Below are 27,737 nucleotides of genomic sequence, written 5' to 3'. Positions count from 1 at the left end.
TTTTTGGTTATAATTCTAAGCGTTATGTGTGGAGAAAACCAGGCACTGCTCCTCACCTGCCCAATACAATGCCAACAGTGAAACATGGTGGTGGCAGCATCATCATGCCAACCTGATGGAACTGGAGAGGATCTGTAAGGAAGAATGGCAAAGAATCCCCAAATCGAGGTGTAAAAAACTTGTTGCATCATTCCCAAGAAGACTCATGGCTGTACTAGCTCAAAAGAGTGCGTCTACTCAACACTGAGGAAAGGATCTGAATACTTATGACCATGTGATATTTCAGTTTTTCTTTTTCAATAAATTGGCAAAAATTTCTACATTTCTGTTTTTTTTTTCAGTGAAGATGGGGTGCAGAGTGCACATTAATGAGAAAAAAAGAACTTTTTTGAATTTACCAAATGGCTGCAATGAAACAAAGAATGAAAAATGTAAAGGGGTCTGAATACTTTCCGTACCCACTGTAATAAATTATAATTAGTGATTATCAAGCAGTCGAGCATCAGTGCGCTCGGGATGCTCGTTTCTCGGCGACTAAATTTTTAATGCTCAATTTCCTGGCATTGTAATACTGCAAATCTTTTCTGCAGTGAAATTTTTTACAGCATTTATTGTGCTACAGCTGTGCCTCAAAACACGAAAAAAACTTGTTTGGTTACAAAATAGCATCTTCCTACCATTATAATACCGCAACGTTTTCTCAACAGGGATATATCATACATAATTTAAGATGGGTAAGGCGAATAGTAAGGGACAGGGAAGTGGACATGATGCTGATGTGAGCGCAGAGGAGGAAGCCGTGGGCAAGTTGAATCTGTGCCTGCCACGGGTGCACAACAAACACACATATCATGTTGACTTAGCTTCCTGTCCCACTTTGTAGGGGGCGTGAAACACAACTCTGGAAGCAGTGTGAAAAGATTGTTGGATGGATAATAGATAATGCTTCCAGTCACTTTGCCAGCATCACCCTGTCTTCCAACACGGTCCAGGCTCAGTAGCCAAGATTCTGGACCACATAATCCTCACCCTGATCCTCCTTCCTCTGGCCATGCCGAGAGCGTGAAGATAAGTGATCCCCCACTTGGACACTCTGAAGATCTGTTCACATTTCCATTTAAAGATTCTGGCCTCTCGCCTTGCCAGTTACAAGCAGGACATGAGGAGATCACATGTACCGATGTCCAAATATTTGAGCAGCCATGCTCACAAGAAGGTGAAGGTGGGCAAATGCAATTACTGCCTCAAGAGCTGGATGATGATGAGACACAATTGCCAACATGTTGTGTTCTGTCTCTGACATTTAATTCATAATCCCTGATTATCTGATTGTTAATGTTTACAGTGTTTTCTGGCTCCATCTAGTGACCAGAGTCATAACCGCAGTGTTATTGTTTGTTTTACTTTCACTTTGCTATTTCCCTCCATTTGCAGTGCATTCTGGTAAGGTTGCAATGCATCCTGGTAGCCTTTTGCAAAGGATTATGGTTAGGTCAGCCCCCATTTCCCCTCCAGTCCACCATTTTTCTTCTACCTGCATTCAGGAAGCATCTCATTTCTCTTCTCCCCTTGTGACAGCATCGCTGGTATGTATTTATGTTTCCTGTATCCAATTCCTGTCTCATACTAGCCTGCTTAGTTAGTTCTCCCCTGGTTAGCTATTAGTGCAGATGATGTATTATGTATATATGAATCCCTGATGAACCCAGTATTGATTGTATGTATATATGTTTTTGTTTGTAGTTTCACCGCACCAATATACCATCACGTTCAATAAAGCACAGACTCAACCTATAGTCTCCTTATTGGACCGCGGTATAGCGGTTTAGCTGCCTGTATAAGCTGCATGAATTCTGTTTCATTTAGTAAGGACAGAACATGGGGTGTTGTTACATCAGCAAGTCAGGAGGAGGACCAGGTGTCATGATCCAGGTTGGATTATGACAGATTTTGCACAAGTAACCTTTTTTTTCCCTTTAAGCTGTTTGCTTAAAGTTAGTTTTGCCCCCGGTGGCCATTAGGGTCATTACACTGTGGTTGTTTTAGTTCTAGTTTTGCCCCCGATGGCCATTAGGGTCATTACACTCTGGTTACTTTAGTTTAGTTGCCCCCAGTGGCCGCTAGTGTTATTGAACGTGATTATGAAGCAGGTGTGATTCCCTGGCTCCTACCTATAAAGGAGTTGCAGGTGGTCTCACTGACTGTTGGTGATATTGCTCATTTCCAACCAAGTCTGGTGAAGGAAGGAACTAGAGAGAAGAGTTCCTGGCAGCTCAGGGGAGCTCTGGTGTAATAGCTTCAGGCGGAAGCTGAATTCAGGTGTCGAGCTTCAGGGGTGAAGATGAACTTTGGTGTTGTATGCTGTTGCTGGGAGCAATAGCAACAGAGCAAAGTTAAGTGGTGTTTTTCCCTGTTTGTGATTTTCCTTGTGTGTATATTAGTGCAGTGGTGGGATTAGTTTCTGCACCGTCCTGTTCGAAAGAGAGGGATAGGTACAGGGCGAGCTAGGGATTTGAGGTATCAAGTTCGTCGCCAGGTGCAGAACCTGCCTAGGGATCATCAGGAGTGTAGGGACACTGACTCAGGGGAGTGCAGGAGGTCTCCATGTCCCCGTTCCCTATTGCGGGGCCCTCCATTGTAACAGTTTCCCCGGTAAGTGGTGTTTTTCCCTGTTTGTTACGTTCCTTGTGTGTGTATTACTGCAGTGGTGGGATTAGTTTCTGCACCATACAATTCACTAGAAAGGGATAGGTGCAGGGCGAGCTAGGGATTTGAGGTATCCAGCTCATCGCCAGGTGCGGATCCTGCCTAGGGATCATCAGGAGTGTAGGGACACTGACTCAGAGGAGTGCAGGAGGTCTCCACATCCCCGTTCCCTATTGCAGAGCCCTCTATTGTAACAGTTTCCCCGGTAAGTATTGTTTTTTCCTGTTTGTTACTTTCCTTGTGTATTAGTGCAGTGGTGGGATTAGTTTCTGCACCGTCCAATTCACTAGAAAGGGATAGGTGCAGGGAGAGCTAGGGATTTGAGGTATCCAGCTTGTTGCCAGGTGCAGAACCTGCCTAGGGATTGTCAGGAGTGTAGGGACACTGACTCAGGGGATTGCAGGAGGTCTCCACGTCCCCGTTCCCTATTGCAGGGCCCTCCATTGTAACGGTTTCCCCGGTGATTCCCTTAACAGTGTTTAAATTCGTCCTGCTGGAGGCAGTGTATCCAGGTTCACGGGTGTTAAAGAAATTCGCCCTGCTGGAGGTGGTGTATCCAGTCACACGTGACATCACACCAGGATGCTAAAAAGGAAGACGAGGTGAACTAAAAAGTCACTAACCCAACCTGGGAAGGTGATATGCAGAGGGAGGACAGCAGCACACATGGGGAGGGATCCGCAGCACCACAACAGGCAGAAAGAGGCAGTGGGTCAGCGGGCAACTGTTCCCCAGAGCACCAACATGGTGAAGTTGCCAAGCCAAGGGTTAGGTGTTCCCAAGTCTTGCGCTTTTTTTAAATACTGTCCAGTTAACCCAAAAATGGCCATTTGCAACATCTACCATGCCAGTATCAGCAGGGACAGCACAATTACCAGCCTGACCACTACCAGCATTCTCAGGCACATGCAAGCAAAGGAAGCAATTACTTGGGCTAAACGTAAGGGTCCAGAAACAGTGTCTGCGGGTGGCACCACTGCCTCTTCCCCTGTTGTATGTACACGTCAATCCCCTGTCCATGATGTAGGTGAAGATGCCTCTCACCCTGCACCTGTGGTTGCACACTTCTTATAACCATCAGCAGCCATGCCCTGTCCTTGTCCCAGTGCAGCGTTCAGTTGTCCCTACCCCAGTCCTTGGAACGCAAGCGTAAATAAGCAGTCACCCACCCACAGGCCATAATACTAAACGGCCACATGTCCGACTGCTTGCACTGGAAATTTTACCATTTAGGTTTCTGGAGATGGAACTTTTTTGCAGCCTCAGGTTGGTGGCCATCCCTGGGTACTCAGTCCCCAGCCACCACTATTTCTTCTGGTGTGCCATCCTAGCCTTACATTAGACCCGTACTACAAGGAGTACTATCTATCTCTCCTAACCATGGCGGAGGGGTCTAATAAAATGTTGCCATACCAGAAGGCCCTAGTAGAAGATTAATTTAAAAAATTCCCATCTGACAACGCTGGCAGAGGTCACAGTTTATTGGATAACCAAGGAGTGGAGACTAGGGAGACACACCGGATGCAGCAGAGGCAGGAGAAAACTCTTAAAGGTCTGGGACAGTTTTCTCAAACCCTCCCATCGCCCAGCCCCTGATTCGAGGGGTACTCTGACAAGGAGGGAAAAGTTTTGGCAGATGCTTAAGGAGTACTTTTCTGAATTGTCTCTTTATGCCTTGGAGGTCCAGGAATGCCCTGCCGCTAGCGGGTTTTTACTGCCGCTTAGGGTATTATAACCAATAGGCGCATCCGACTGTCAACTGAAAATGCTGACAGGCTGACTCATCAAAATGAACAAGGGCTGAATTGGGACCAGACTTCGATACACCACCGGATGATGGCATCATAACATAACCTCAACTACAGTGTTTTTCTTTTTTTCTGGTGTATTCCCATGCACCCTTTCCCAGCCACACATGGGTATACGCTTCAGGATTTCTTTTTTGTGTCATCCTCCTCCTCCACCACTACCATATCAACAGGGTGATCATGCTACCCTCACTATACATTTTTAAGGGTGTTTATTATGATGCCCGCATTAACAATTTTTAGAGGCCTACCTTGAACATTATTTTACATATATGCATAAATCTTTTTCAACCCGTGCACTTAGAGCATGGACATTACCAGTTTAGGATAACCACTCCTTAATAATAGGGAAAAAAAATTCTGAGGCTCTTCACTACGTCTCTTCAAAGGGGTATTGTAGTTTTATCTTCTAATTTTTGGCATCCCTTGCACTTAATGCATACTCTTTACCACTCTAGGAGACCCACTCCTTAGTAATGGGAAAAAATGCTTTTCTGAGGATCCACCTTCTACTTGAGGGAAAAAAATGTAAACCAAAAGAGCAAGTGGTTTCTATTAGTGTATGATCCAGTGCCTTGTTTTGGGCTGTTAGGTGGTCATCACTTTGTGGGGTTCTCACATTGCATACAGAATTTCACAGCCAGGACAGGAGAGTTTGTACAGTAAGTACAGAAGATCCTGGACTTCTCCATATTAGGCTGAAGAGAGGTGAAACGCTCCACTATATTCCCAAACAGGGTTGGTGAAATAACAGTCCTTGATGCTGCTACATTAAACTAATTGCTTTTTTCAGGGCTAATTCAAATAAACACTATCCTGTTATAATAATACGGATAGCGTATGACAGGCATCTAGTCAGGGATTATTGCCTTATAAATTATAATCCTTGCTGCTGCTTTTTCATAAAAGCTGCCAGTGTTACTTGCATTCCTCCAGAGTTTGTTGCTGCCACATACAACAAAAAATCTTTTCTGACTTGGTTCAAATCCCTTCTATATTCTACAATAATACTTCTCTTATGTGCATTTCGTCTATGGTGAGGTGTTACAGTAGGTATAACGTATGATAGGCATCTAATCATTGATGATTGCGCTATAAATTCTAAGTCTTGCTGCTGCTTTTTCCATGGACTCATTGACCGATTCATGTTTTTTACGGTGATCTGTACTCAGAAATTCATCAAGCTGGCAGTTTTACTGGCGTTCTTCCAGAGTTTGTTGTTGCCACTTACAAAAAAAAAAGCTTTTAAGGGCCAGTTCAAATCCTTCTATATTCTACAATAATACCTTTCTTATCAGCAGTTTGTTTACGATGAGTTGTTGCAGTAGGAATAGCGTAAGACAGGCATCTAGTCAGAGATTATTGCCTTATAAAGTCTAAGCCTTGCTGCTGCTTTTTTCCATGGACTCAATGACCGATTCATGTTTTTTACAGAGTTATGTACTCAGAAATTTATCAAAGAAGGCAAAATTAACTGATTTAATGTGTATATTAACAGTTTCTCTCTAGCATCTGTTTTTATGACTGAACACTCAAGTGCTTTGTCTCCATCTATTTCTGAGTCATGTTTGGGGCCATTGTCCTGCTGGAAGACCTTTGACTTAGGATGCAACCCATCTTTCAGACCCCAGGCACTACATTGAAGCCCAAAATACTTTGGGAATCTTCATAATTCATGATGCCTTGCACACAGTCAAGGCACCAAAGGCCAGAGGCAGCAAAACATCCCCAAAGTTTCTTAGAACCTGCCTCATATTTCACTATTACTATGGTGTTATGTTATTTGTAGGTCTCATTCCATTTACAGTAAACAGTAGAAGGATGTGTTTTATCAAAAAACTTTATCATGGTCTCATTTGTCCACAAGACGCCTGGTGGCCCTCTAAAAGTAGTGGGAGCCGCTGTTATGAATGGGTCACCGAGGAGGATAGCAGGCCCAGGCTAAGCCACAGAAAACCAGAGAGGTTAGTAACTAAGCGGATTGCAGACCCCTGATCCTGTCCACACAACTAGCAGTAGCCGTGGAGCGTACCTACGATGATCCTAGATGCCTCGGCACAGCCGGAGAGCTAACTAAGCCTAAAGCAAGAAAGGGGAAATCTAAACTGCCCTGGAGCAGACCCCAAAGGAATAGATAGCCCCCAAATATATAGTCGGAGAGACAAGATGAAAACACAAATGCAGGCAGAAAAATAGACTGAGCAAACGATGGGGCCCACACTGACTAGACAGGACAGGAAAGGAAAGACACTGTCTGCAATCACGCAAAAAACCCTGCAAAAGTCCAAAACGACTGATGCACAAAAAACACTGAAGTCGCACGATTTCGCCCCCACTATATCGGCACTCTGGTATATTCTGAAAGCAAAGCAAAAAGAGACCAATATAACAGGGGAAAAAACAAACTGGCACAAGCAGTAACATATGGGTGGTGATTCAGCACAGCCCCAGCCGGAGCTGACTGACCCGCACAAAGCAGAGATAGACAAAACCAGATCAAATGCAAACAGAGTAGCAAATGAACCACTTAGCTGAACATGCAGGGACAGAGCAGGAGACATCAGACCTCAGGAGGCACAGGAAGAAAATCACCAGCAGGGATAGAGGGAGTCGGCTGTCTTAAATCCCAATCTGAAACCCCAGATCTCCAATCGTCTTCCTCATTGTCAGGTGGCAAGTCTCTGTCAATCAGATCAGCTCCACTACCTCCAGTAACCACCAGAGGGAGCCCTGAAAGAGAACTCGCAACCCCTCTGTCAACATGACCAGCTCCACTATCTTCAGTAATAGCCAGAGAGAGAATTCACAACAGGCAGCCTGCTGTACCTCTATAAATTGCGAGGGGCACCTGCTGGTCCTCCAAGCTTCAAACTTTACAGTATTAATACGAAAAAGAAAATTTGCCCACCTCAGATGCATAAATTATATTGCAGTAATCTGCTGGCCCTCCAAAAATGCTGTGAGGGCTGGATGCTCGCCCTCTAAAATTAGAGTTACGGCTGCCTGATGGTCCTCTGACAATAGTGAGGGGCATCTACTGGCCCTCTCACAATAGTAAGGGCCTCCTGATGGCCCACTACAAATAGTGATAGCCGCTAAATGGCCCTGAAAAAAATTGACTTTCAGAGTCCCTCCTTCATAAATTAAACAGGATGTATCTGATCATGTCTCACACACCACGTGGACAGATAAGGTATTAAAATTATATTTCCCGTAGAATGTTTTTTTCACAATTGAAAGCAATTTAAACGTGCAAAAATGAAGCAAAACACTATGTGTGAACTTTTTTCTATTATTTATTTTGCCTTATATACAAGTCATTATCCTGGAAAGAATATTTCTTGACATTTTTTCCAGTCAAATCCATTCTAACTGCATTTTTGCATGTTCTATTGTCAGCCACTAAAAGTGGCATAATACTCTGACAACATTGTTCTCAGGAGAGACTTGAGATTGAGTGATGCTTCCATGCTTTCACTATGCTACTCCCATGCCATTCCAGACCTCTGGGGGGGCGCCAGAAAAATGCTCAAGTTTTCCATTGACTTACATTATACTCGTTACGCGGATAGAGCACCTGAGCATTACTATTTGCTCAACTCGAGTAACGAGTACTCGAACATTTTATTTGTCCATGACTAATTATAATACATGTATAACACGGGCAATAAAAATACCTTGTGGAAACAATAAGCTTCAAAAAGACCTGAACTATTCACAAAGAAATTACTTGTCTTAGGCTATGTGCACACGTTGCAGATTTCAATCTCTCTGTCTCTCTCTTTCCACAATTGAGAAAATTCACAGATCCAATACCACCTAACAAACCCGTACACCAAAAACGCATTACAATCCGCAGGAAATCCGTATCAATTCCGCAGGAAATCCGCACCCATTTTCCCCTGCATTTTCTGGCAAGAGATGCGGATTTTCTGCAAAAAATTCTGCAGACTAATCTGCAATGTGAGCACATACTCTTATAGTTGTTTCATACTTAGAAGGTTGAAAGAAGACATACAGTAAGTCGATCGAGTTGAACCTATAGCCTAAAATGTTAATCCAAAGGAAGGCAAAATCCCCATGAGGCAGATGCTAACTGTCCCACAATGGGGAAATATTCCTTATTCCTTCCTGATTCCACATGTGACAATCAGTCTAGTTTCCTGGATCAAAAAGTTGCATTTCTTTTCTTTTTTCATTTTCTTGTGTTTTCTTTTTTTTCTGAAAAAAAAAAGACACTGGTGAGCTTGGGAACTCAAAAAGTCTGGACATCCACAGAAGACAACAGTGGTGGATGATTGCAGAACTCTACCAATGGCGAAGAAAACCCCTTCACAAACATCCATCCAAGTGAAGAACACTATCATGGAAGTAGGTGTTTCAGTAACTAAGTCCACCATAAAGAGAAGAGTTCATGAGAGCAAATCCAGAGGGTTCACCACAAGGTGCAAAACATTAATTAGCCTTAAAATAGAATGACCAGATCAGAGTTTACCAAAAAAAATCTAAAAAAAGCCAGCCCAGTTCTGGAAAAGCATTTTTGGATAGATAAAACCAAGATCAACTTGTACCAGAACGATGGAAAGAAGAAAGTATGGAGAAGGCTTGGAAAGGCTCATGATATAAAGCAAAGCTCAAACATGGTGGAAGCAGTATGATGGCGCGGGCATGCATGGCTTCCAATGGTGCTGGGTCACTAGTGTGAATGAATTCTGAAGTGTACAGGGCGATACTTTAGGCTCAGTTTTCAATCAAATGCAGCAAGGTTGATTGGACGGTGCTTTACAGTACAGATGGACAATGACCCAAAAGAAGTGGAATATTCTGCTATGGCAGAATCAATCACCAGATCTCAAGCCCATCCAGCATGCATTTCACATGGTTAAGACAAAATTTAAGGCAGAAAGACCCACAAACAAGCAACAACTGAAGTCACTGCAGTAAAGTCCTGGCAAACCATCACGAAGGAGGAAACCCAGTGATTGGTGACAGCGTTTGGCTTGCAGACTTCAGGCAATCAATGCCTGAAAAGTATTCTCTACAAAGTATTAACAGTTTATTTATGATAAAGCTAATTTATCCAATTATTTTGGAGCTCCTGAAATGAAGAGACTTTGTAGAAAAATGGTTAAATTTCCTAAACGTTTCACAGGGTATCTTTTCTCAACCCCTTTAATTAAACCTGAAAGTCGAAACTTAAATATCATCTCAGATGTTTCACTTTAAAACTAAAATAGTGGCATGTGAGTATAAGTGTTATTATTTTACTGGGGGGGAACATAGGGATTCAGAAGGGTTTGTCTCAGTAGTGGACAACCCCTTTACGTCTCGGCAAACTAAAAATATTTCATTTCTCTAAAACTGCACTGGAAGGGGTTTTAAATTTTTTTTAATGCTGATGACCTTGTCAAGTGAGAAGCCAAAGTTCATGTAAAAAAAATACACCAAAATGCAAAAAATCCACGGTATGTAATTGTATCTATTTAACGAGAACCAGAGTGATTTTTGGACATTTTTATGTTCCAGAAAACCCCTTTAAACTGACCAGTAAATGTTCATCTACACACTAATAGGAACAAAAAAGGAAAGTATCTGGTTAAAACTTCAACGTCTGGTAGCACATGCCGTGTGGTTACTAATGACACTGTAATTAATTAGTCCTTGCTGTTGAGAATGGCAATGTTCACTAATAAGATACCTTCTTTTTTTCTGTAGAACCCTTAAGCAGATTAGTTGGATAAAGCAAGCTATTCACGTGCAGATGCCATGAATAGGTAAACCAAAAACGATGAATTTAATGGCCGCCTAATGGTTTAGAACCTCGGCGCAGCACAGAATAGATAATTTCAGCAATAAACATAATAGACAACTTTGATGACTGGATGGCAAAACAAGCAATTAATACTTTCTAGAGGAGTCACCATAGAAACACATTGCGTGATCTTTTCCAGCTCCATCCTCCTTCAGTATCTGTGAAATTCCGTTTTGATCTTTTAAAGCTACTGTTTAGTCATATGTAAAACGGTTATGAAACATCACACTTTCACGTACCGCAAATTATGCAACTCATCAGTGTAGGGAAGTGCGGAGCGTTGGCAAAGCCTCACGTCAGCCATCGAGCTGATCGCAGTAAATAATCCATGAGTCATTATCAAAAGATTTCACACAAACCCATACAATGCCGCTACTGAGAAAATCAGCATTTCGATGGCTATGATTACAAGCACGCCCTGAGGCTTGTCGGAGTAGTATAAAAAATCTGCATGCATTTGCGTTTTTTATGCGCATGCTTCCCGTTTGGAAACATTTTTTCCAGGAGATATTCTGGGACACAAGCCATGCCCAATGGCGTGTCTCATGGGATTTCGTTATATAGACCCTTGTAGAGCTGAAAACAGCAGATTTTGAGGCTGTATCCTGCATCAACATGGATATTTCCAAGGAGAGTTTCTTGTTTACACTGGATTTGGATATCAAATTGGCTCTTGCTTTTGCTTGTGAGCAAGAAAGGGAAAGAGAAAGAAGGAGAAGAAGACGGCGTCGGTGCTTTTGGCAACACCCCATTCTTGAAGTCCGGGAGAGCCTTGGAGCCTACCACTCCTTATTCAGTGAGCTCCATGAAAACCCAGACAAATATTTTGATTACACGAGGATGTCTCAACAGAGCTTTCAGGAATTGCTGGATCGTGTACAAGGAGCCATCAGCAGGCAGGAGATCCAGCTCCGTAGAGCTATTCCAGCTGTGGAACGTCTGCTGGTGACACTAAGGTATGTATTATTTAAAAATAAACGCACGCCTGTCATAATTAGTATTGTTCTGCAATGTCTCTTTTTTGGGGGGCAAAACCCCTTGTCGTTAATAATATTATTCATAAAAAAAATTTCTTCCGCTGTTTGGCAGATTCCTGGCTACTAGAGAGAGCCTATCATCGTTCCATTTCCAGTTCCGGATATGCCTTTCCACCCTTTCTGGGATTGTTGCGGACACTTTCTGGGCTTTGTGGGACGTGCTTCGTTATGAATTTATCCCACTACCCAACACGGAAATCTGTCTGGAAAATGCTGAAAAATTCTGGGAAATTTGGAATTTCCCCAACTGTGTGGGCGCAGTGGATGGGAAACATATTAGGAGAACAAAACCATCTTGAAGTTTGTTTATTCAAATGAAAAAAGCAAAATGTGAAAATTTTAAAAAGATGATAGTTATATAACCCTCTAAGTATATGTGATGCCACAAAACCAAAACCTGCAGTTCAGCAATTTTTCATCTAAATGTGTTTATCACACAAGAAAATCAGCATGACCTGTTTTTTTCCATCTTTGTTGATATTTTATCAACTTGTTAAGCAGATTTGGTGTATGGAAGTTCCCATTTTTCTTGTTAACATGTGCTATCTATTGTGTACTCATATGGAATGTTTGCTATGATATTGAGAAATTTGTGGCAAAAGCATCTGACCGGAACAGAAATGTGTTTGAGATAATATGTACAGTTCATATCTACTCATAGAAGGGGATTTTTACCATTTTTCTATTTTTATTAAGGTCATAATAACTAAAGAGTAACAAAAATCTTACGCTTAACTTTTAATAGTGATTAGTTACATTGATTGCAGCTTTACGCTTTCTCTGGTAGCCAACTTCATGGCCTTCACGGATGCTCTTTCCCCAGGATGAGTTGTAGGGAGAAGCAAAATGGGCAAATGCCAAAGACAGCGACTTGTATAGAGATACTATAAACCCACTCTCAAAAAAAAGAGTTGAGATATTGTAAAAATGTAAAAACAAGAATGCAATTATTTGGAAATCTCTTATAGCCACATTTTATTTACAGCAGAACGCAGATCAGAGGGAGAAAGGCAGACATTTTTAATTTCATTTGAAGATGTTAATCCATGTAGAAATTGATGACAGCAACTCATCTTAAATAAGTTGGGATATTGTTAATAAAAGGCTGGAAAAGTAAGTGGTACTAATGAAACACAGCAGGAAGGTCAATTTTCTAAGTCACATAACTGTTTATAAAATGACCATGGCAGAGAGGCAGAGTCTCTCAAAAGCAAAGATGGTCAGTGGGTCACCAATCTGTAAACAATGGAGTTTAAACATTGTTGAACAATTTCAGAAAAGTGCTCCTAAACATAAAATTGCAAAGACTTTAAATATCTCAACATAAACAGTACATAATATCATAAGATTCAGATCAAAATCCAAGTGCAAAAGGTAAAAGGCCGATGGTCAATATAGGATGCTCACGATCTATCGGCCCTCAGGCAGCCATGCACTAAAACAGATATGATTCAGTTGTACAAATCACTGCACGGGCTCTAGTAATACTTCATTGTCTCAACAAAGTTCAGTGAGAAATCCAAAAATGTAAGTTAAAGTTCTATGATGAAAAGAGGAAGCCGTACATCAACACAATCCAGAAACACTGTTGCCTTCTTAGGACAAGAGCTCATTTAAAATGAACTGAGGCAAAAGTTTGTCCTATGGTCAGATGAATCAAAATGTGAAATTCTTTATGGAGATTACAGACACCAAGTTTTGCGGACTTAAGGGGAGTAGGACAATCCAGCTTCTCATCAGCAAGCATTTCCTGCACCTCTAAGGCTGATTTCACACATGGAGTTTTTTTTGCGTTTCTGCAGCGGTTTTAACCGTGCTATTTTGCCGCAAAAAATAAGCATCCCATGCATTCCTATGGGATTCCGCAATGCTGTGCTAATGCTGCGGTTTTTACCGCGGCGGAATCGCTTTGCGGTAAAAAACGCAGCATGCTCATTAATTTCGCGGAATCGCGGCGATCCCGCACCCATAGGAATGCATTGTTCCGCTTACTTCCCGCATGTGGCTGTGCACACCATGCGAAAAGCAAGCAGAACATTTGCGGATGGTACCCACGGTCCGGAGGAGAGGAGACTGTCCTCCGGGCTTTGGGTACCATATCCCTGTAAAAAATAGAATTTAAAATAAAAAATATTGCTATTCTCACCTTCCGATGTCCCGCGCAGCCTTCCCGCCTCTCTCCACGCTCCCGGTCCCAGTAAGCCTTTGCAAGCAATGACATCCTTTCTGGCAGGATCGTGAAGTCTCGCAGTCATTCGCGCGACGTCATCGCGAATGACCGCGAGATGTCGTGATCCCGCCAGAACGGACGTCATCGCGGTAATTGTCGCAAAGGATTACTGGGACCGGGAGCGTGGAGAGAGGCGGGAAGGCTGCGCGGGACGTCGGAAGGTGAGAATAACAATATTTTTTTTTTATTATTATTATTTACATTCTATCTTTTACTATTGATGCCGCGAGTGTGACCAACCTGTCAATCAGTTCTCCAAGCGATGCTACAGATCACTTGGAAAACACTAGCAATTCTGCAAGCTACTTACGCTTGCAAAATGCTAGTTTTTCCACGGAAAAATTGTGGGAATTTAATATGCAATTTTCCCGTGGAATGGAATTCCAGAATTCTCAGGGTAATTTCCGCGAGAGTTCTGCTACGTGTGAACCCAGCCTAATGGTATGGGCTTGGATTAGTTTCTATGGCATGGGCAGCTTACATATCTTGAAAGGCTATAGTATAGTGCTGAGCATTACGTTGAGGTTTTAGAACAACATATTCTCCATGCATATGTCTTTTTCAGGGAGGCCGTGCTTTCTTCCGCAAAACAAAGATGAACCCCATGCTGCATCCATCATAACGGCATGGCTTCTCAGAAAAAGAGCTTGGGTGATGATCTATACTGTATATCAGACAAGATGTGACAACAAGCCTCTCCCAAAACTCCAACAATTGATTTTCTCACTTCATAGACTTTTATAGACTGCTGTAAAAAAGAAGAGATGAAATATGATGGTAGACAGCCCTGAACCAAGTTTTTTTTTATGTCTGCCATCAATTTCTAAATTAATTAATTTCCAAATAAAACGAAAAATAATTATCAACTTATATAATAATCAGCAACTTGCAATAGTAGGAATGGATATACGAGTAACTCTGCTGCGTTGCGGGTAAAGAAGATAATGGAGTTGAACAAAGAGCAGTTTTATTAACTCCTTCATGACCTGAGGTATTTTCGTTTTAGCGTTTTCATTTTTCGCGCCCCTTCTTCTCAGAGCCATAACTTTTTTTATTTTTTGGTCAAAATGGCCATGTGAGGGCTTGTTTTTTTGTGGGACAAGTTGTACTTTTGAATGACACCATTGGCTTTAACATATCATGTGCTGGAAAATGGGCAAAAAATTCCAAGTGCGATGAAATTGTAAACAAAGTGCAATTCCACAATTGTTTTTTGTTTTGCTTATTTACTATGTTCACTAAATGCTAAAACTGACCTGCCATTATGATTCTCCAGGTCATTACGAGTTCATAGACACCAAACATGTCTAGGTTCTTTTTGATCTAAGTTGAGAAAAAAATTCCAAAGTTTGTTTAAAAAAAATTGTGCCATTTTCTGATACCTGATCTTGGGTTGGGTGGGGGCTTATTTTTTGAGCGCCGAGCTGACGTTTCCAATGATGCCATTTTGGTACAAATACAATCTTTTGATCACCCGTTATTGCATTTTAATGAAATGTTGCGGCGACCAAAAAAAGCTAATTCTGGCATTTTGACGTCTCGTTACGCTGTTTAGCTGTCAGGTTAATTATTTTTTCATATTGATAGATCGGGTGATTCTGAATGAGGCGATACCAAATATGTGTATGTTTGATTTTATTTTTATTATTTTATTTTGAATGAGGTGAAAGGGGGGTGATTTGAACTTTTATACTGTATATATATCTATTCTATTATTTCTAAACTCTGTTTTTCGGTGATAACTTTGTATCTCCGTTCATACTGCACCCACACACACAATTGATACACCATTTGAAAGGTAAACTTGCCCCCTTCAGCAAGAAAATAGCCAAACAAACCACACATCCACTATTTGATCACAAAATACAGTTTAAACATTAATTTTCATAAACCTGCAGTAAGGAAAAATGACCTGCAGGTGACACCACAGTACCCCCAAAGCACACTACCACAAAGCTGCTTACAGACATCACAAACAAATCCAAACATTTGCCTTGGGGTCTTTCCAGCTTGGCAAAGTGCTTGCCTAGCCTATTTCAGGCACATTGGAGGATTGCACACTTCACTGCAGGTGAGTCACATATGCAAACACATTTGTAAACATGCACTGCTTTTCCGGTCATTACTTCGCCACATACGCACAAATGGTGAGTCACATATGCAAACACATTTGTAAACATGCAGGTCTGCTGGAGACCTCTGGTTGTCACGCCAACTCATCGGCGACCCGCGGTCATGTTACACGGGCGCCGATGGGTGGGATTTCTGGCGCGCTTGCCAGAAGTGAGGGTTAAATGCCGCTGTAAGAGTTTGACAGCGTTATTTAACTAATTAACAGCCGCAGATGGATCGCAATTCCACCCGCGGCTGTAAGAGGCACATGTCAGCTGTTCAAAACAACTGACATGTGCTGGAAAAGATGTGAACTAAGCGCCAGAGCCCACATCAAAGGGAGGGTGTCCGACATCGGCTTACTATTATGCCTGATGTCGGAAAGGGGTTAATCTACACGTTTCACAGTTGAAAAAACTTCTTCATCAGAAAAGAAACACAATGAGCTTTTCCTGATGAAGTTTTTCAACTCTGAAATGCGTAGATTAATAAAACTGCTTTGTTCAGCACCATCGGCAGTGAAAATATAGGCACTCTCAAATTTCATGAATTAAGGTGCTGCTTAATTATTTAATTTAACCAAATGAGGTACCAGATACATTATCCAATGTTTCGGCCATCGGCCTTTATAAAGTATATCTGTGCATGTGTTCATCGGCATCTGTGGAATTCATGGAACAGCACTTACACATGGATTCCACAGACACCGACAAACACATGCACTGATATTCTGTACTTGAGAAAGGTCGATGGCCAAAATGTTGGATAAGATATCTGGCACTTCAAATGGGTCGAAACAATTAATAAAATAGCACCTTAGTTCTGAAATTCGAGAGTCTTTACCTTCAATGCCCAAGGTTAGTAAATTACCTGGCTCTTCCTATTCATCTTTATGGGCAAAAAATTTTGCTTTCAGTAAAACAAGCCTTTCTACTTCTTGACTAGCAAAGCAGCAGATTTATCCATATTTCCCATTCTACTATTGCATTTATTTCTGGTTTTATTCTAGCGTACGGAGCAGCAATAGCTGATATCTAAATCTGCACAGGAGTCAAGCCTGCCACAACTCAGCCAGATGACCAATACCATACCATCTACAATGTTTATTGCCCGGGTCATGCCCTACTGTACACGTTTTGTCACTTTTTAGCTATATTATAATTAACAACTTGTGATCTATGTTCTGCTGTAAATAAAATATGGCTGTTCTGTCCAATCTGTGCAGCTAGATATTTTTTAAGTGCTGTTCCAGCTATCGCCAGTAGGTGTCATAAGTTGCCCATCTGCTTTTATTCATGTGCTTGGAATTTTCTCTTCTCTAAATGGTTAATTGTCCAGAACCGCCCCTTCTTTCTGCCTGGTCAACAACATGTAACCATTTTTCCAGCCTCTGGTGTAGTTCACACCTGCTCAGCTCAGCTCTTTGCAAACTATTGCTTATAACAAGCGGATTCCGGTAAGGATAATGCAATTATTAGTTATGCATCTCTGTCAGCAGCCATAATGCAGCCCCCTATGATGTTTGCATTGCATGCTCAGCTCCTGTGGTTATTTCACTGCATGTTTGTTATAAACTTCCTCTTCCTATAAGCATCCTCCGTTCAGTGAGTGTAAAGCTGGCAGCCATTAGTGTGTTAGTTATCTTTCTCCTTTGCTGCTGTGTATGTTATATTGCCCAGCTCTTATATAATGCATGATAACAGCATCCTGTATCATTGCTACTGTTGTGATAATACCCTGCATTGCTATTACCTACCAGTATTTGTGTATCGTATACTGTCTTTCAGTACTGACATGCTGTATTATCTGTCTCTTGTAGTTTTTACCTGAATCATCCACATTTTGTACAACAATCTCTGATATCACCTACAACTTTGTACAACAACTCCTGATCTCATCTACTCTACTAGACCATCTGTTATCTCCCATTGTTATCCATATCATCCCAATAAACAATAGACTTAAGCATCTATACAGTATTGTTTCTGGGAATGGATAAAAGGTTAAGCCGTATGCTGGAATCCACACAGCGTCATACGTGGAAGGCAGAACAGTAAAAACGGACCGCTGGTCGTAAGCGGTAGTTACCCAGGCTATATGGGACCGCTATCACCCAAACTGCTCTGCATACTGGTACTACAGCACCCGCCATACAGCCGCAGGGACAAGAGCCCAGCGCTCAGTATAAACGACCGCTGGTCACATGCGGTGGTTACTCAGGCTATACGGGACCGCTATCACCCAAACTACTCCACATACGGGTACTATACTAGCCGCCATACAGCCGCAGGGGATAAGAGCCGAGCGCTCAGTAAAAATGGAACCGCCGGTCGCAGGCGATGGTTGCCTAGGCTATACGGCACAGCTTCTACCCAAACTGCTCCGCATGCGGGTACTACAGCAGTCGCCACACAGCCGCAGAGACAAGAGCACAGGACTCAGTAAAAATGGACCGCTCATCGCACGCAGTGGTTACACAGACTGTAAGGGACCGCTATCACCCAGACTGCACCGCATACGAGTACTACAGCAGCCGCTATACAGCCGCAGGGAATAAGAGCCCAGGGCTCAGTAAAGGACCGCCGGTCGCACGCGGTGATTGCATAGACTGTACTGGACCGCTAACACCCACACTGCTCCGCATACGGGTATCACAGCAGCCGCCATACAGACGCAGAATGCTACTGCAGCCCGCCAAGAAGTGCTACATCTTTCCCACCATGCGGAAGACCGCCACACAGACTGTTTCCCTCCAATATACTCAGCAGTACTCAGCTAAACGCACAATATCTTGGAAAAGCACATCCTCACTCAAAACGAGGTCACATGCAAGCTCCAGCAGATCGTCATTAGCAGAGCTAGCTGCTGTCGCTCGCGCTGAGGCTGAAGCAGCCAAAGCGAGATCCTCCTTAGCCGAATGGCAGATGCTTCGAATGCGGAGACAAGCAGAGCATGAGGCAGAGAGAGAAGTTGAAACCGCACGTTTGCAGACAAAGAGAGAAGCGGAAACTGCATGTTTGCAGGCAAAGAGAGAAGTGGAAACTCCACGTTTGCAAGCAGAGCTAGAGAAACTTGCTTCAGACAAAGAAACAGCAGCTGCAATAGCTAAAGCAGAGTATTTGGAAGCTATGAAAGATCCTGATTCTGAGAAACGCAGAAGCATTCTCAGACCAGATCTAGAGCAGCAAGATCCAGCGCAGCGCGTCACAGAGTACGTCTGTCAACATTCTGGTGTGGATTACAGCCCTGAAGCATCATATCGATCAGCCCATGCCAATTACCAGCGATCCAACACCAAGCTTCACTACCATAGGTGAGGAGATGTCCAGCACAGAGATGTCGACCACAGCTACCATTCCACTGAGAAGAAAGTACAGCTCCCATCCTGTCTTAAAGAGACACCTTCTTCACCGACAAGGTACTGCACAGACTATCCGGAGTCAGAAGTGTCTTACAGGTATGGTGATATACCACACACTAGACATGACTATAATACACCGGCTCATGCCAACACTGACCGAGCCACCACGGACATTGCAAAGTTCTTTGTCCACCGAGATCTGGTTACAACCTGAGAACTATCGGTCATGGCGAGCCTCGTTCCGGAACGCCATTCATGGTCTGGACCTTTCTTGTAGTGAGGAGTTAGATCTCCTGGTAAAGTGGCTTGGAAGTGAGTCAGTCGAGCATGCCAAAAGACTGAGATTTTGTCACCAAACAATCTAGGATTAGAAATGAACCTGGTTTTGATTTTACTCTGTCGTGTTCCACTGCCACTGGTGTCAAACCCGGTAGGACACCCGTGGCAGTCCACAAAACTAACATTGGTTCCACAGGCCCTCCTCACAAGGTGAATAAACCCCCTCCAAATGAGAGTAAGACTCAGGATGTCAGTAAATATTGTCCTCTACACGAGAAACCACATCCTCTACTAAAATGCAGAGCCTTCAGGGAGAAGACTTTGGAGGATTGCAAAGGTTTCCTCAAGGAGAACATCATCTGCTTCAAATGTTGTGCCACAACCTCTCACTTCGCCAGGAACTGTGAAGCTAGTGTGAAATGTGCAGAATGCAGCAGCACGAATCACAATACAGCCTTGCACCCTGGATCACCTCCACGAGCGTTGTCACAAGCAGAGGAGCAAGATGGGAAGCAGGAGGACCCTGACGAAGACACCCCTGTGGTCAGCTCTCAATGTATGGAGATCTGTAAAGGACTCACAGGAGGAAGGTTCTGTTAAAAAATCTGCCTTATACGAGTCTATCATGCAGGCCGCAAGGACAAAGCCTTCAAGATTTATGCAATCCTGGATGACCAAAGTAACAGATCTCTAGCCAGGTCCATTTTCTTTGACAACTTCAGCATTGTAGGCCCTGGTTCTCCCTACAATCTGAGGACATGTTCAGGTACCATTGAGACAGTGGGGAGAAAAGCAACCGGATACAAAGTGGAGTCCATAGATGGCCAGACCTGCCTATCATTACCAACCATCCTGGAGTACAACCAAATTCCTGACAACAGGTCAGAATTACCTTCACGGGAGGTGGCGAGACATCATCCCCATCTAAAGCGTATAGCCCACCTGATACCTTAGATGGATCTAGGAACTCCAATAGCTCTACTCCTGGGAAGAGATATACTACGAGTCCACAAGACTAGAGAATGTATTAATGGTTCTGGGAATGCTCCGTATGCACAGAGGCTCGACCTTGGATGGGTCATCATAGGAGACGTCTGTCTAGGAGGAGCACACAAGCCGGCCTCAGTCAACAGTATACTTACCAGCACACTAGAAAGTGGACGTCCATCTATCTTCCGGCCATGTCACAATAGTCTGCTGGTAAAGGAATTGCTAAACAGCATTCCACTACCTTGCCCTTTCTCAGCACCTATCAATGAAAACCATGCCTGCGAAGGTGAACAAGACCACGGGGGGGTACGGTCTTCCACAGGACAAAGGAGGATGACAAGGTAGCGATGTCTATAGGATAGAATGTTCCTGGACATCATGGATACGCAAATAGTCAAAGACAACCTCAACAAGGGACAACCTATTCCTGGAGACAGCGTGCTAAAGAAGCTCAATCCAATTGTTGACCAAGATGGGCTGCTGAGAGTAGGTGGCCGTCTTCAAGAAGCCGAAGTAGAAGTTTCAGAGAAACACCCGGTAATAATTCCTGGATGTCATCACGTCACAACCCTGCATTCAGCATCATCATGACTTAGTGAGACACCAAGGCCATGTGTTCACCAAAGGGAATCTGCGGGCGGCTGGCCTATGGCTTGTCGGAGCAAACAGAAGCGTTAGCAAACTCATCTTCAACTGTGTTATGTGTTGCAAACTCCGTGGCTCGTTCCAAAATCCAAAGATGGACAATCTTCCATCTGGCAAACTCAGTACCGAACCCCCCTTCACCAACGTTGGACTAGACATATTCGGTCCTTGGTCCGTGGCTACTCAACGCACTAGGAAAGCCAATACTGAAGCAAGGTGTTGGGCAGTTCTATTCACTTGTCTGTCCATCAGAGTTGTTCATATCGAAGTAATCCAATCTACGGACACTTCAAGTTTCATAAATGCGTTTCGACGCTTCACCGCAATCAAAGGCCCTATGAAGCATATTCGCTGCGACAGAGGTACGAATTTCATTGGAGCGGCAAGAGAACTCCAAATCCCTTCCAATTTGGACATCGCTAATGTTGAAAGGTACCTAGGCGAGCAAGGATGCACCTGGACTTTCAATCCGCCACACTCTTGGGAGGTGCCTGGGAGAGAATGATAGGCATAGCGTGCAAGATACTGGACTCTATCTTCTTGGAAATGAACACCAGACTCACACTTTAGAGTTTAATTACGTTCTTGGCAGAGGTATCGTCTATCATGAACGCCAGGCCACTGTCAGCACTCTCCAGCAATTCCGGAGATCCGACAGTTCTTACTCCGGCAATGCTACTAACGCAGAAAACCTGCATCCCAAGAGCTCCACTCGGAGAATTCAACGATATAGAGCTCTTCAGACACCAGTGGAGGCAAGTGCAAAGCGTGTACAATGTATTCTGAGACAGATGGAAGAAGCAATATCTCTCCACTCTACAAACCAGGACAAAGTGGCAAAAAGACAGCCCAAACATCCAACCAGGCGATGTGGTACTTGTGAAAGACACTCAGTCACATCGTAATGAGTGGCCACTTGGCCTAGTCACCAAGCCTCTTCCCATCAAGGACGGGAAAGTGCGCAAGGTAGAGGTCAAAGTGAGCAAACTTGGGGAGAAAAAACTGTTCCTCAGGCCAGTAACAGAACTTGTACTGTTATTATCCCCAAAAGAGCCAAATAGTGGCATCTGTTGATGCCAAGCAGGGAGTGTTCAGCCCATTCTGTGCAGCTAGATATTTTTAAGTGCTGTTCCTGCTATCGCCAGTAGGTGTCATAAGTTGCCCTTCTCCTTTTATTCATGTGCTTGGAATTTTCTGTTCTCCAAATGGTTAATTGTTCAGAACCGCTCCTTCTTTCTGCCTGGTCAACAACATGTAACCATTTTTCCAGCCATCTCTGGAGTAGCTCACACCTGCTCAGCTCTTTGCAAACCATTGCTTATAACAAGCGGATTCCGGTAAGGATAATGCAATTATTAGTTATGCATCTCTGTTAGCAGCCATAATGCAGCCTCCTATGATGTTTGCATTGCATGCTCAGCATGTTTATTATAAGCATCCTCTAGTTATGCATCCTCCGTTCAGTGAGTGTAAAGCTGGCAGCCATTAGTGTGTTAGTAATCTTTCTCCTTTGCTGCTGTGTATGCTATATTGCCCAGCTCTTATATAATGCATGATGACGGCATCCTGTTGTGATAATACCCTGCATTGATATTACCTGCCAGTATTTGTGTATCATATACTGTCTTTCAGTACTGACATGCTGTATTATCTGTCTCTTGTAGTTTTTACCTGAATCATCCATATCTGTGTTCAACAGTCTCTGATATCACCTACAACTTTGTACAACAACCCCTGATCTCATCTACTCCACTATACCATCTGCTATCATATGCCATTGTTGTCCATATCATCCCAATAAATAAAGTAATAGACTTAAGCACCCATACAGTTTTGTTTCTGGGAGTGGATGAAAGGTTAAGGCCTGTTTCACACTTCAGTTTTTTTCCATCAGTCAAGATCCACCGTTTTCCTAAAAGAACGGATCAGCCATTTTGTTTGGCGGATCTGTTGTTTTCCCATTGACTTGCATTACTGGCGGATCTTGACGTTTCAATGGATCCCAGTGATTCTGAGAATGATTTTTGTGACATATTGTACTTCATTTTATTGGTAAAATTTCTTCGCTATAACTTGCATTTAATTGTGGAAAAAATGGAAATTTGGCATAAATTTAAAAAATGTTGCAATTTTCAAACTTTTGAATTCTTATGCCCTTAAATCAGAGAGATGGATCACACAAAATATGTAACATGTCCCACCTGTCAACTTTACATCAGCACAATTTTTGAAACATTTTTTTTGTTAGAAAGTTATAAGGGTTAAAAGTATACCCGCGACTTATCATTTATCAAGATTTAAAAAAACTTTTTTTTTAGTGACCACCTCACATTTGAAGTGGATTTGAGGGGTCTATATGATAGAAAATACCCCCAAAAAATCACTTTTTCCACAATTTTCTTTATTTTGACAAGGATATCAGGAGAAATTGCACCATACAATTTGTTGTTCACTTTCTCCTGAATATGCTGATACCCCATATGTTGGGGAATACTACTTTTGAGGCACAGTGATAAGCTCAGAAGGGAAGAAGTGTCATATTGGAGTTCAGATTTTGCTGGAATGGTTTGAGGGTGCCATGTCACATTAGTAGAGTCCCTGAAGTGCCAGAACAACAGAAACCCCCTATATGTAAACTCATTTTACAAACTACACTTCCTAATGAATAAAAATGGGGTGCAGTGATCATAATGACACCATATGTGCCTCACTGAATTTTATACCATTGAGGCTGGTTTCACATTTGCGTTTTTTAGCGCTGGAAAAAAACGCTAACCTGCGCATGCGTTTTTTCCCCTATCTTTAACATGGGTGCGCATACTTGCGCGCTTGTAAGCGCATGTATGCGATTTTCATGCGCTGCGTTTTTTTGGGGTGTGCGATTGGATTTTCCAGACGCATCATGTTGCATTTTTTGGCCCTGCAAAAAAGCGCATGCGCACATATGCGCACGTTTTGCGCTAAAAAGGGCCATTATAGCCTATGGATGCGCATATGTGCGCACTGGCATGCTCATGTAAGCGTTTTTTTGCATATGCGTTTTTTTTTTTTAACCATGGAATTTAGGGGTTTGAGTTAGAGTTAGGGTTAGTTAAGGGGGTTTAGGGTTAGGGTTAGGGTCAGGGTCAGGGTTAGGGTTGGGTTTGGGTCAGGGTTAGGGTTTAGTATGGTTTGGTTAAGGGTTAGGGTCAGGGTTAGGGTCAGGATTAGGGTTAAGTATGGTTTTGTTAAGGGTTAGGGTCAGGGTTAGGGTTAGGGTCAGGGTTAGGGTTAGGGTCAGGGTTAGGGTCAGGGTTAAGTATGGTTTTGTTAAGGATTAGGGTCAGGGTTAGGGTCAGGATTAGGGTTAAGTATGGTTTTGTTAAGGGTTAGGGTCAGGGTTAGGGTTAGGGTTAGGGTCAGGGTTAGGGTTAGGGTTAGGGTCAGGGTTAGGGTTAGGGTTAGGGTTAAGTATGGTTTTGTTAAGGATTAGGGTCAGGGTTAGGGTCAGGATTAGGGTTAAGTATGGTTTTGTTAAGGATTAGGGTCAGGGTTAGGGTTAGGGTTAGGGTCAGGGTTAGGGTTAGGGTCAGGGTTAGGGTTAGGGTTAGGGTTAGGGTTAGGGTCAGGGTCAGGGTTAGGGTTAAGTATGGTTTTGTTAAGGGTTAGGGTCAGGGTTAGGGTTAGGGTCAGGGTTAGGGTTAGGGTCAGGGTTAGGGTTAGGGTCAGGGTTAGGGTTAGGGTTAGGGTTAGTTAGGGTTTAGGGTTTGGGTTAGGGTTAAGTATGATTTGGTTAAGGGTTAGGGTCAGGGTTAGGGTTAGGGTCAGGGTTAGGGTTAGGGTTAGGGTTAGTAAAGTCATGGTTTGGGTAGTGTGAGGGGCCACCTAAAAATGTTGGAAAAAAACGCAAACGCGGTAAAAACGCGCTAAAAACGCATACAAACGCATAAAAACGCTGCGTTTTTTTCATGCATGCTCATAAAAATGCTTGAAAAAAACGCAGCAGTTGTATGCTTATGTATGCGTTTTTTCAATGCGTTTTTTTGCGGGAAAAACGCGCTGCAAAAAAAAGCAAGTGTGAAACTAGCCTGAGCGGTGAAGAAAGAATAAATTATATTTTTTCCACTAAAATGTTGTTTTAGCCCCAGACTGAGGTCCATTTTATACTGAGTGTGCTAATGCCCTACATGTAATCAGGAAACATTTTTTAGGTACAGTGCAAAGCTCAGAAGGGAAGAAGCACCATACAATAGTGCAGATTTTACTGTTATGGTTTGCGGGTGACATGACCCACTGGGAGAGCCTCTGAGTTGCCAGAACAGCAGAAACCCCCATAAATGACCCCATTTTACAAACTACACCTCTCAACGAATTCATCTAGGGGGTGCAGTGATCATATTGACACCATGGATGCGTCACAGAATTTTATACCATTGGGCAGTGAAGAAAAAATAACTACATTTTTACCACCAAAATTTTGTTTTAACCCCAGATTTCACATTTCCACAAAAGAAGTGGGTTAAAATGGCACCATAATTTGTCCCACAATTTCTACTAAATGTGGCAATACCCCATATATGGCTGTACAGTACATAAGAGCTATAACGTTTTTATTTTTCTGCTGATGGAGCTGTTTGATGGCTTTTTATTTGCGGAACAAGATGACGTTTTCAGTGGTACTATGTTTATATTCATCTTTTTATTGCGTTTTATTGCACTTTTTGCTCGGCTGTATGATGATAAAATATTATTTTTTGCCCTTTTTTAGTGTTCACTGAAGGGGTTAACTAGTGGGACAGTTTTATAGAGTGGGTTGTTCCGGCTATATCAAATATGTGTACTTTTATTGTTTATATTTCTTTTTCAGAAAAATATTTATTCATGGTACAATATATTTTGATTTTTCTTTATTATTTTTTCATTTTTTTAATGTTTTTACAATTTTAAAAAAACTTTTTTTTACTTTTTTACTTTGTCGCACTATGGAATTTTAATTTTTTGCAGGCTAATTGCTTGTATAGCATGGGGATGCAGGAGTATCCCTATGCTGTGCAAACTGTCAGCGCTACAATGACAGGCAAAGTTACTTCACCATGCTCTGAGCATCATCAAACAACTTTGCTAGCTCTGGTGACCCAGATGTTGTCATGATGACATCAGGTCACCATGGCAACAATGGGGACCCCGCAATGATGTTGCAGGGTCACCGACCCAAGGGCAGAGGGGCTTTCTTCCCTCTGCCTGCTCCTGAAAGGCTGCGATTGAGTTCGATGGATAGGAGAAAACTTGCTGACTGCTGAGGTTCTAGCCACTGAGATCCTCAGCGATCTTGAGAATGGGGCTCAAGAACTTTGAGCCTGCAATCTGCAGAACTCTGCCTTCAATGGAGCACATGCTCAGCCTAAGCACAATTCATTATCTATGGGACTGCCAAAAAAAGTAGAGTACAGCTCGTCGTTGTTTCCAGGAGTCCTTCAGACAATGAATGGAGTCGGAGTTGAGGATGTGCTTCATTCAAGACAAGGCTCTGCATAGTCCACTCTCAAGGTTCCTGAGTCACATTCTCGAGATTGCTGACCCCCAGTGATCAGCAAATAATCCTCTACTAATCTATGAAAAAGGAATTGGAAGGTAGGGATACCTATGTGTTATTTTTTAAATAATCCAAAAAGGAAACATTTTAAGTAATTGATGGATATGTTTCTTTAATATCCAGCTCATCCCAGAACATACGCGTTAAATCAAATGATTAATATCACAGCTTGCGGCACCATTATCAGTTTCATTAATCTGACCTCTCACTGAGGGAACTGAAATGTGTCAAAGGACAACAGAGTCACGAGCGTCCATTCACAGAACAAAAGATGTCCGTTATGGCTTCCTTATACTGAATGGCAGTTGCTGAAAAAATTTTGTCTTACAATCATGCAGGTTTATGATAGGAATTATTTCTGTCATTGAAGAGGTTGTACAAAATTAGAAAAAGAATCTTCTACTTTTATTCAAAAACAGTGACATTTTGTGCATGGTCTTTACTTGGAATGACAGTTTATCCCTATTTGAACTTCAGTTTGCTTTCTGGTAGGTAAGAGGGGTGGATCTCAACAATTAAACATTGAAGGTCTGTAACGTGAAAAAGACATAAATTTAAAAGTCTTGTGGATTTGTAAAGTGACCGTGAGCTATAGACATGACTGAGCTGCTGCTCCATATTGCCCAGGCACTTCACATGAAGTGTCCCAGTCGCAATGTGCTATCATGTGTGGGGTAGATCACACTCACTTGTAGGCTACAAACCTTAGCCATCTCCAGGCCTCTAATATCAGGAACCACCACGCATAGATCAAAGGACACCTGCTTTTTTTCAACACATAAAAGTTTACTAGACAGTTCAAGTTCATCAGATTGCAACACACAGCATGCCCTCAGCATTGCTATCTGTTCCTTCTGGACTATCCCCACATTCACTGGCTTTCTCTGTCCCTGGGAGTTCCCGTCCAGTCTCGCAGCACATCTGGGATCCTTTACCTTCCCTTCTCACAGTTCCACATCCATCATCCCCTCTACGCCAAAGGATAAGGCAGTCTCCATAGTGCTGTTCCTGAGCCCTGGACGTTGCTGGAAAGTCTGCAGGGGATTCCAGTAATGCCTCCCACTTGTCACAAGTGTGTCACGCCAACCTGGGAGATCTGGGGGTAGAAGATCACTGCATATTGTGAATCACAGATCTTCCATTTAGCCTGTGTATTTGGATCCCATATTAAATAAATTTGGTTTT

The 27,737-nt window shown here is 42.8% G+C and overlaps 1 long non-coding RNA gene and 1 pseudogene across 3 annotated transcripts in view; one reads left to right on the top strand and one right to left on the bottom strand.

Annotated features, from left to right (window-relative positions):
• The window catches only part of LOC141096500 (uncharacterized), a 140,133-nt gene that overhangs the window by 41,938 nt on the left and 70,458 nt on the right, over positions 1 to 27,737 (bottom strand). The window lies entirely within an intron of this gene.
• The window catches only part of LOC141096644 (myosin-9-like), a 38,492-nt pseudogene continuing 21,921 nt past the window's right edge, over positions 11,167 to 27,737 (top strand).

The sequence above is a fragment of the Dendrobates tinctorius genome, unplaced genomic scaffold, assembly GCF_039654945.1.
Source record: "Dendrobates tinctorius isolate UK_male_01 unplaced genomic scaffold, ASM3965494v1 ptg000075l, whole genome shotgun sequence".
Classification (NCBI taxonomy): Eukaryota; Metazoa; Chordata; class Amphibia; order Anura; family Dendrobatidae; genus Dendrobates; species Dendrobates tinctorius.
Note: the sequence above shows the minus strand (reverse complement) of the source record. Positions and strands in the feature narration are given on the sequence as shown.